Raw genomic sequence first — 10984 nt, forward strand, 5'->3', positions numbered from 1 at the left:
AAAGTATAAGCTGTCAACTAGCTATTTCTAATATGGAATAGATACTTTACAATATGATTAAACTTTACACATGGCCTCAAAACTGAAGAACAATTTTAAGTTCATCTTCAATATGCCAACATTATGTATCTAGGAATTGGTTCCTGGGTTCTGTCACAGAGAGGAAATCCCTTAAGCATTATGTTAAGTGGTCATTTTAAAAAATGCTAACTTATATTTAACTGGGTGTTTGGTGATGGTGGAGTAAATGCAGGAGAGTGATGAACATTAACTGCCTCGATAAAGGAGCCTAGACTTGTATAAACTTGTGGAAAAAGCTGGATAATCCTTAGTGGTTAAGGGCAACTTCATGCAACCAAATAACATGAAATTAAATCAATAACCTTAAAAAAGGCTAAAATGTCTTTTTTCCCCCAAACACAGCAGAGAGGAATGTGAATAATGTACATACAAACTGGGGTTCTGTCAGTGACAACAAGGACTATGTGTTGGTTATATCAAATCCAAGAATATTAGACAACCAAACGTATAACCTTCGTGTAGTTTTCTTAATATGCAGCATTCAATACGGTAGTTAGGTCCCTTCACTGGTTTTCTTGCAAGTCTGAAGTTGTGTTTCTTGTGTCATTGCCGGCATCTCCACCCTCAGAGCTGCTTTTATTTTCTTCTTCTTTGCAGTCCTTGTCATCTTCATCTCCTGGAGATTTCCGGTACTGTTTAGAGGATTTCTTTTAAGTGTATGACTTCCGTTTCGAGCCTGCTTTTTCATTCTTTCTTTTGCCTTTTCCATTTTCTTCCACTCTCTCACGTTCTTCCTCACTGCTTGCCTCTGCAGTATTCCCGCCTTCTCCCTCGGTTTCTGAAGAGCTCTGTTGCTGAATGGCCTGGTACCCAGTAAACTTTACTCCTGGGTTATTTTCTATCTCCCACAATCCTTCATTAAATCCTTTCCGTTTGTTTGACTTCCCAAACTTGTCTTTGTATTCCTTATAAGGGAAACGGTCTTTGGGACCTAGAAATGCAGTTTCAAATATTTTTGGCAAATACTTTGCCAAAAAAGTAGATAGATAGGATACTTATTTGCTGGAGGCGTCACAGCTCCCTCCGGGAGCTCCTCAATCCGCGCCGGCCACTGCTGGTAGCCCTATAACCTTGGCGAAGACCTGGTCGCCCGCCTTGTACTCGCGGGGACGCGGACGCGCCATCTCGGCCGCTCCGCTTCCTGGTCGTCCTTGGGCGCCGCGAAGACGCCGGGAGGCCGGCCCCCAGCGGGCCAACGGACTGCGCCGCGCTCCTCGCGGGCCGGGCGGGTGGGCGGGAGGACTAGGGGCCGCTCGGACCAGGGGAAGCGGCGAGGCGGCGGCTGGGGCGAGGGGTGGGCGGGGGTCGCAGCAGGCCCCGCGCCTCACCACCCTGCAGCAGGGGAGGGGAGTCCCCGGCCGCTCGGCCGCCGCCGCCGCCGCCCGCCGCCCGCCGCCCGCCGCCCGCCGCCCGCCGCCCGCCGCCCGCCGCCCGCCGCCGCCGCCGCCGCCGCCGCCGCCGGCCTCTTTCCCCCAGAGCTAAACTATAGTTGATTTACAATATTGTGTTAGTTCAGGTGTACAGCAAAGTGACTCAGTTATAGTTTTTGCTAGATTATATTCCGTTACAGGTTATTACATGATATTGAATATAATTCCCTGTGCTATATAGTAAATCCTTGTTGCTTACCTATTGATATTTTACGTATACAGTAGTATCTGTTAATCCCATACTACTAAGTTGTCCCTCCCTCCCTTTCCCCTTTGGTAACCATAAATTTGTTTTCCTACTTCTAGTTATGGCCTTTTCTTTGCCATTTAAAGAAGTCCCTTTAACATTTCTTGTAAGGCCAGTTTAGTGGTGATGAACACCTTTAGCTTTTACTTTTCTGGAAAACTCTTTATCTCTCCTTCAATTCTGAATGATAACCTTTGTAGGATAGAGTATCCTTATAGGTTATAAGTTTTTTCCTTTCAGCATTTTTAATACATTGTGCTACTCCCTTCTAAACTGCAAAGTTACTGCTGAAAAATCAACTGATAGTCTTCTGGTGTTTCCCTTGTATGTAACTAGTTGTTTTTCTCTTGCTGCTTTTAAGATTCTCTCTTTAACTTTTGACATCTTAATTATAATGTGTCTGGGGGTGGCCTCTTTGGTTCATTTTGTTTGGGACTCTCTGTTCTTCCTGGACTTGGATGTCTGATTCCTTCACCCGTTTAGGGAAATTTTCAGCTATTATTTCTTCAACTAGGTTTTCTGTCCCTTACTCTCTCTTCTCCTGTGTTCTCTATAATATGAATGTTAGCACACTTGATGTTGTGCCAGAAGTCTCTTAAACTATTCTCAGGTTTTTGGTTTCTTTTTCTTTTTGCTGTTTCAGTTGGGTAATTTCCGCTAGCCTGTCTTCCAGACTGCTGATCTGTTCTTCTGCATCCTCTAATCTGCTACTGATTCCTTCTAGTGTATTTTTTATTTCAGTTATTTTTTCTTCAGTTCTGATTTGTTCTTTTTTATATTTTCTATCTATGTTGAAGTTCTCACTGAATTCATCCATTCTTCTCCCAAGTTCAGTGAGCATCTTTATAACTATTACTTTAAACTCTTTATCTGGTAAATTGCTTATCTCTTTTTTGTTTAGTTCTTTTTGGAGGTTTTTGTCTTGTTCTTTCATCTGGAAGATATTTCTTTGTCTCATTCTGTGTTTGTTTCTATGTATTGGGTATATCAGTTATGTCCCAGTTTCAAGCCTGGGAGCAGTCTTGAAAGATGGCCTTATGTAGAAGGCCTATGTGGCCAGTGCCACACCTGTGGTCACCAGAGCCAGGTGCTCCAGAGACATCCCCTGTGTGGGCTGCACGCATCCACATGTTGTGGTTGGGCTGTGATTGCTTCGGGCACAGTGGTGGGCAGGTCTGGCTCCCGCGACTGGGAGCCACTTTGGAGGGGTGCTGGTGTAGGCTGAAATTGCATGCTGGGTGGAGTGGGGCAGGAGCTGCTCTGGAGGGGCTGGCTGGGGCGGGTCCTCAGGGGTGGGGCACATGGTGTTAGCTAGGTTGACTGAGAGTGACAGAAATGGTGCCTGTCAGCTAAATGGAAGAATTAAAAAAAAAAGGAAAGTTCTACCAGATCCCTGCCCCTCTGGCACACATCCTAAAATTAGTCAATGAATCTTCTTCTTGTATGACCCAGGTGCTTTTCAAGCTGCTGCCTCTAGGCTGGGACTTGGAGCCAACAAGTTTGAGAGCGAACCCTTCAGGAGTGGAGCCTCAGTTTCCCACAGCCCTCCAGGTCTCCCAGATGTAAACCCCACTGCTTTTCAAAGCCAGACATTATGGGGGCTCATCTTCCTGATGCAGGTCCCCCGGGCTGGGACCTATTGTTCCTCAGGGGGACCTCCACAGTTGTGATATCCCTCCCTCTTGTGGGTGTGGGGTTGTGGGTTTTGACTAGACCTCTCTACCCCTCCTGCTTGTCTTGATATGGCCTTCTCTTTATATTCTTACCTGTAGAAAGTCTGTTTAGTCTTCAGGTCATTCTCAGAGATAAGTGTTCTATATCTAGCGGCAGTTTTGGTGTGTAGGGAGGAGGTGAGCTCAGGATCTTCCTACTCTGCCATCTTGATCTGGAACAGCTGTTTCATTCTTAACTGGTACAATGTGACCTGGGGCCCACAACAGCATTGCTTCCCAGGCACTGTGATTGGACCAGAAATGAGGTTGGTTTGCTATTTTGGTTATCTGTATGAGGATATACCCTTGGGAATTTCATAGGATGGGCAGATAATTTAATATTGTTGTCCATGTGAATGTGAACTGTTTCTGATATTCTTTTCTTGTGGGATGGAAAAGAATGCATTTTCCAAGTCGGTGGTTGCATACCATATACCTGAGCCCTGATTAACCGGCCCTAGCACTGATTCCACACCTGGCATACTGGATGCAATTGGCACTACTACTTGATTAAATCTGCAGTATTCTACTGTCATTCTCTAGGATTCATCCATTTTCTGCATGGGCCAGACTGGTTATTAAATGAAGATCTGACAGAGACCACCAACCCTGCATCTTTTAGGTCCTTAATTGTGGCACTAATCTATGCTATTCCCTGGAAAATGATAATGACTTTCTAACTTTCTCAGGGGTGTGTGTGGGGACAGTTTCAGAGGTTTCATTTGTCCTTTCCCACTATTATTGATCCTACTCCACAAACTGGGGGCTCCGTGTGGGCTTCATTCCAACTGCCAAGTATATCAATTTCAATTATGCACTCGGGGACTGAGATAAAGACCCCCCACATGGCCAAAGCCACTTTGGCCCTCATAGGTCCCTACTCTAAAGGGGGGGCTTGATGACACTTTGGGTCTCTAGGTATCAATGTTAACTCAGACCTGCATCAAATAGTCCTCAAAATATCTGATTATTCCCCGTTCCTCAGTGTAGTCACCTGAGTAAATGACCATAGGTCTGAGGGGGAATTGTCATGGTATAGACTTGCCACACTGTTGCAGGGTCCTTCTTCCTAGGGACCTGGCCACCTCTTCAGATAACAGATTCTGGATCTGAAAATCTACTCAGGTCTGGGGATTGGAGCAAAGGATTGTGACTTTTTATAGGGACAACTGCCCTCAACCTCCTCCTCCATTCTTTTTTTTCTTAGATGTTATCATCCAACAGCCTTGTTGACTGCTTGATAATTTTGCCACTAACACCACTATGTTCTATCTTCACAACTCCCTGTAGGTCCAGCCCCCATAGCTGCACCTTTCCTGTCATTATGGTAACTGTGGCCTCCTGGCTTCAGGAAGTAAAGTGCCACTACCAAGCCTCTCTTACTTCAGGGCCTCATCCACCCAATGAGCCCTGTGGCCACCTCACCTGTCGTCATCCCTAGCTGCAGAGGAGAGACACCACTGGACGTCTTAGTGATGCTGGTGGTGTTCTCATCAAAATGCCCTTGGTGATTAGTGTGCCGTCTGCACCCTTTCATGGGACATAATCCTCTGCTGGGTCCTCTGGGCTTGTATAATGCCTCCATTCCAGCCCCTCCGCCTCCCTGAGCCTTTTCATTCCTTCCTCTACCAACGGCCAGGACACCAGGTGTTTTTTTTTTTTTTACTTTGCAGAGAGTTGGCCAGCATTTTTTCTAGGCTTCTAAGACTCACTGGGTCTTTGCTAGGGCATTAGTTAAATCCCATATCCTGAAAAAATGGCTCAAACTCAACAAATTCTTGCTTATCCAGTTTCAAAGAGGCCTCAGAATCCAATCCCAGGCATACTCCCCTGGTTCCTGCCAGTACATGCAGGTTCATTTTTGTACATCTTCCTTCCCTTATCAGGCCCAGCACCAGCTGGATTATGCTGGGATTTAACCCATCAGAGGAGGTGGCGGGGGATCTGTTGTCTTGTGGGGGAGAAGCTTCTGCAGAACCTTCCAGCCCAGCAGAAGTGGTAGCTCTTTCTAGAGGTAGACAGGCCATGTCGGCATGCCCAGAGGGTGGGTGTGGGGTGGAGTGGGTGTGCAGAGACAATGTATTCAGGGGCATCCATCCAGATGACTCTGTCCCAGTTTTTACAATTCCAGGTTTTCCCCACCAGCGCCTCCACCTTTGCATAACAGACCTGCCTTGAAACAAACATCTGTAGAGCCCTGCGATTCCCCGGTCTTCAGCCTACTGTTAAATTGTGTCTACCCTTCCCTTACTGGTGATGCTGATCTCTTTATACGCTACCACCGAGGCACTCTGGTTCCCACACTCAATCTTTAACTGCTGTGGTTCTTTTTTTCACTAACCTTCTGCAGATTGTCAAGGGATAACAAGTGTTGGTGAGGATGTGGAAGTAAGGGAACCCTTGTACTCTGTTGGCAGGAATTTAAATTGGTTCAGCTGCTATGGAAAACAGTATGGAGTTTCCTCAAAAAATTAAAAATAGAGCTGCCATATGATCCAGCAATTCTATTTCTGAGTATATATTCAAAGGAAATGAAAACGGGATTTCAAAGAGATACATGCACTCTCATGTTTATTGCAGATTATGAGTATTCACAATAGCCAAGATATGGAAACAACCTAAGTGTCTGTCAACAGATGAATGGATAAAAAAGATGTGAGATATCTATATGTATATATATAGAGAGATGTAGATATGAATATTCTTCACCCACGAGAAACAAGGAAATTCAGACATTTGAGACGACATGGATGAAACTTGAGGGTATTATGCTACGTGAAATAAACCAGACAAAGACAAATACTGTATGATATCACTTATATATGGAATCTAAAAAAGAGTTAAAAAAAAAAGAAAGCCTAACTCCTAAAAACAGAGTAGAATGGTGGCTACTAGATGCTGGGGGTGTGGGGTGTGTGTGGGAGAATTAGGGAGATGTTGAAGGCTACAAACTTGCAACTAGTAGGTGAATAAATCTTGAAGAGCTAATGCACAGCATAGCGATTTTAGTCAACAATTCTGTATTATAAACTTCAAAGTTGCTAAGAGAATAGATCTTAATTGTTCCCAGCACAAAAAAGAAATGACAGGGGCTTCCCTGGTGGTGCAGTGGTTGAGAGTCCGCCTGCTGATGCAGGGGACACGGATTCGTGCCCCAGTTCGGGAAGATCCCACATGCCTAGGAGCGCCTGGGCCCATGAGCCATGGCCGCTGAGCCTGCGTGTCCGGAGCCTGTGCTCCACAACGGGAGATGCCGCAACAGTGAGAGGCCCGCGTACCGCAAAAAAAAAAAAAAAAAAAGAAATGACAATTATGTGACATGATAGAAGTGTTACCTAACACCATGGTGGTAATCATATTGTAACAGATAAATGTATCAAATCAATTCATGTATACCTTAAACTTACACAATGTTGTATGTCAATTATATATATTACATATGTTTCATTTATATGTGTGTATATGTATATACACTTAGCAGTAACCAGCAACCTTCACTGTCTTTGTTAGCCCCATGGTTTTCAAATGTTTGCTCCACTGTACCTGCATAACACTCCCCTCCATCAGGACATTTCCCCAGGTCACTGCCAATAAAAACTTTAGCAAATAAACTACCACCTTGAGCCAGGAACGGTTGGTGCCTTGCATACCCTTCAGGATGGTGCCCTCTTTGCCTGCTGGGTACTGGCTGAGCCAGTCTCACATCCTCTCCCACTTCCTGTTTTCTCAGACCACTCACATTACCCCTGGTGTTACTCCAGGTCCTCTGGAAACAGTCACCAACATTGGATTAAGTGTGCAATAGTTTTATTAGGTAAATGCTTGTCTGAAAGGAAATAGGACATTGTGGAAGGTAGACGGAGTCAGAGAGAGAGAGAGAGAGATCAGGTGGAGGTGCCCTCAACTGCCATGCAATATGAAGGAGGTTTGGTAAAGCCTTCAGGAGTCCTTGAGGCAGGCTGGAAGGAGTCTTGTGTTTACCTAGGATCCAGGCTGCTTAAGTATCCCCACCACACTCAGTCACTGGAGAGGGAGTGACTTGAGGGTGGGTTGGAGGTGTGGCCTTGGTGCAAATGTGGTGGTGGATTTCAGGGGGCAGCAGCTGATGCCCTGGGTCATTTACACTCCTGCAGTAGGAGGCCTGCAGGGAGCATCCTCGTGGCTGCCACAAACCACTCATCTTCACCAGTCTACCTACATCAACACACACGAACTCTGGCTTCCCTCCTATAACAGTGGGTGAAATGTTCAATTTCAGCGCTGAATCACATTTTATCTTGCCTACTCAAAGGTTTTGATCCAGCAGTTACCCCTTTCTCTCCTGGATCATCAATTTTCCCTAGTCACTGGATTATTCCTATTAACTCTCAATAGCACCTTACTGCCCTCACCTCTGTCTCCAGTTGCCCTCCATGTCTTTGCTTCTTATAGAAAAAAAGGAACTCCTCGAAAGAGTTGTTTACACTTGCTGTCTCCACTGCTTAAATTCTCAGTCTTTTGTTCAAAGTGAGAAGAGTTTTCCTCAGGATGATTAATTAAGTAGTATAAGTTCAGTGCGGTGAGAAACAATAGTAAGAAAGCAAATATCACCTGGAACGACATCATTTTAAGTTTGGTGACGATCACCCTTTTATTTGTCATTATGCACAGACACATCATTTTACATAAAGAGAATAATTAATATGCTGTTCTTTTTTTTAAAAATAATCTTTATTTCTTCTGTCTTTTGCTTTTTGGCCACACCAAGCGGCTTGCGGGATCCTAGTTCCCTGACCAGGGATCCAACCCAGACCCTCGGCAGTGAAGGCGCAGAGTCCTAACCACTGGAATTCCCTGCTATTTGTCTATTGTTTCCTTATTCCCCAGTTTTGAGGGTTTTGTTTATATCCTTCCCTCTCTACATCTCTTGCCACATACCCTCTCCCCCTCCTGCAGTGTACAGACATACACATGCACACATGCACATGATGTACACAAAATGCTACACGATACATTCCATACTTTTCTCTGTGTTCTCATACACAGAGCTTTTGTTTTGTTTATATAATGGAATCATACTATAAATACTTCCTTGCAGCTTGTTTTTCTCATTTAACAAAACCTTGTGGAAAATCTTTTAAATCAACTAATACAGACTGATCTGTATGGTTAATGACCAATCATTTATTCAACCATTCACCTACTGATAGACATTAATTCTCCTTCTAGAGTTCTGTCACACTATCTATCTATCTATACACACACATATATGTATATAATAGTTATATATAATTATTAAAACTATTTGAATATTATGTATGCATTGGTCCTCCCATCTCATGGATAGACTCCTAATTCCCAAGAGTGGGATTTCTGGGTCCAAGAGAATGAATATTTCAAATTTTAATCAATCTTGCCAGATTGCTTTCCAAAAAATCTTTAAAAATTCACGTTTCCTTCAAAAATGCAAGATAATTTTTTTCTCATCCCTGATTCTTATTCCTTCCCAAGAGTATTACCCTTCTGAGTTTTTGCCAACAGGTGAGAAAGGTAGCTTCATTGTAACTTTGGTTTGTATCTTTCTGACTGCTGGTGTGGTTGAGCATCCTCAGTGGATAAGCACCTGATTTTGGAGCCGGTCTGACTGATACTTCACCTACCAGCTGTGTGACCTTAGAAAAATTATTTACCCTCTCTGTGCCAGTTTCCTCATCTCTATAATGGGATAATAATAGTTCCAATTGCATAGTGTTGTTGAAGAGGATTAGATAAATTATTAGAACAATTTCTGGCACATAGTAAACCCTAAAAAAAGTTGTTTTTAATATTTTTATTGGCTATTTGGGTATGTTCTTCTGTGAAATGACTGTATTTTTTGCTCATTTTATATTGGGTCATTTTCTTTCTTTTTTCCGTCAAATATTTCTATCAGATCTTGTTTCACCTCTTTCAATAAAGATTTTAAAGATGTTTTTCATGTATGGCATACACCTTTCATATTAAATTTAATTCTATGTAATTTGTCACTACAATAAATAGATTGTTTCTTATTATTTCTATTGCTGTTAAACTGTCATATAAATATTATAGAGAAAAAGTTTTAAATTTTAAATATTTGTCTTATATTGAGCCATCAAATGCTCTTATTCTAATAATTCTTGTTCCTAATTTTGGGTTTCCTAGGCATATAATCTTATTATTGAAAGAGAGTATTTTATCTCCTTTCCCCTAGCATTTATACTTATTTTATTTTCCTCTTGTAATGTCAGAACCTTCAAAACAGTGATGCATAGCAGGTTTCCCTGTTTTGTTCCTGATCTTAGTAAAATGAGAAATTCTACTTGTGGACAATAGTTGTTTTTTTTTTTGCGGTATGTGGGCCTCTCACCGTTGTGGCCTCTCCCGTTGCGGAGCACAGGCTCCGGACGCGCAGGCTCAGCAGCCATGGCTCACGGGACCAGCCGCTCCTCGGCATGTGGGATCTTCGCGGACCGCGGTATGAACCCGTGTCCCCTGCATCGGCAGGCGGACTCTCAACCACTGCGCCACCAGGGAAGCCCTGATCTTTCATTCTTTATGTCTGTGTTGTGGATTTCAGACTTGTTTACCCAGCCTCCACAATCACATAAGCCAATTCTTCTTCTTCTTTTTTTCTTGTTTGGTGAAGGGAAAGGAGCCAATTTATGAAATTAAATAAAGTTCAATGAGGGAGTGAAGAACATGAACTAGGATACCACCGCCCTGGCCGGGCCCAGCACAGCTAAAGCTCAGCACACCATGTATCTCCGGCTTTTCCTCCCCATAAGCCAATTCTTTTAAATAAATCTCTTTATACACACACAGACACACAAACACACACACAAAATCTCCTGCTGCTTCTCCTCTAGGTGGATCCTGATTGTTCAAATACTAATTGCTTAGAAAGCTGTGGTCACATTTGGACAAGTTAAGCAGCTTATTTTGAACATCAAAACCAAATTTGAAAACTTAAAATTAAGACAGAGTATTAGCCTCCTATTTTCAATATGATAAGTTATATCTCATATGTGAATCTACCATTAGAAAAACTTCTGAAATATCTTTAACAGACTATTTAAATTCACATATTTATTAAGTCTTTTATACATAAATTAACTACAGCCATATAAGGTTCATATGAAAAGTTTTGTGCAAAATAATATTTGACACATTTAAAAATATTTTCAAAAATTTACTTTCATTCTTAGGAAGGATTGTAATAGACAAACTTGGGTGGTTTTTAAACTTTTAAATTTTTGTTTAAAGCCATGTAAGAGTATACAGACTACCTTAAGATAAAAGTGAACACATTAAGCATTAATTTAATAACATACATATTATATTAAAATATTTCTATTTTGGGTAATTTAAGAACATATTTGAGATTTTGAATTTGATGATACTTACTATGAGCTTATACTTAGTATTTCTTGGTCTAACACACACACTCTCAATATGAGTATATATACACACTCTTTCTACATACATATATTCATAGTAAATAAACTTTCATTTTT

General features: G+C 42.5%; 1 pseudogene across 1 annotated transcript; it reads right to left on the bottom strand.

Annotated features, from left to right (window-relative positions):
- Positions 1-574: 574 nt before the first annotated feature.
- Positions 575-1205, bottom strand: LOC309957656 (hepatoma-derived growth factor-related protein 3-like; annotated as a pseudogene). Its single transcript has one exon. The product of its transcript is annotated as a hepatoma-derived growth factor-related protein 3-like (transcript).
- Positions 1206-10984: the final 9779 nt, after the last annotated feature.

Source organism: Leucopleurus acutus, assembly GCF_964270905.1.
Source record: "Leucopleurus acutus genome assembly, chromosome: 2".
NCBI classification, from domain to species: domain Eukaryota; kingdom Metazoa; phylum Chordata; class Mammalia; order Artiodactyla; family Delphinidae; genus Leucopleurus; species Leucopleurus acutus.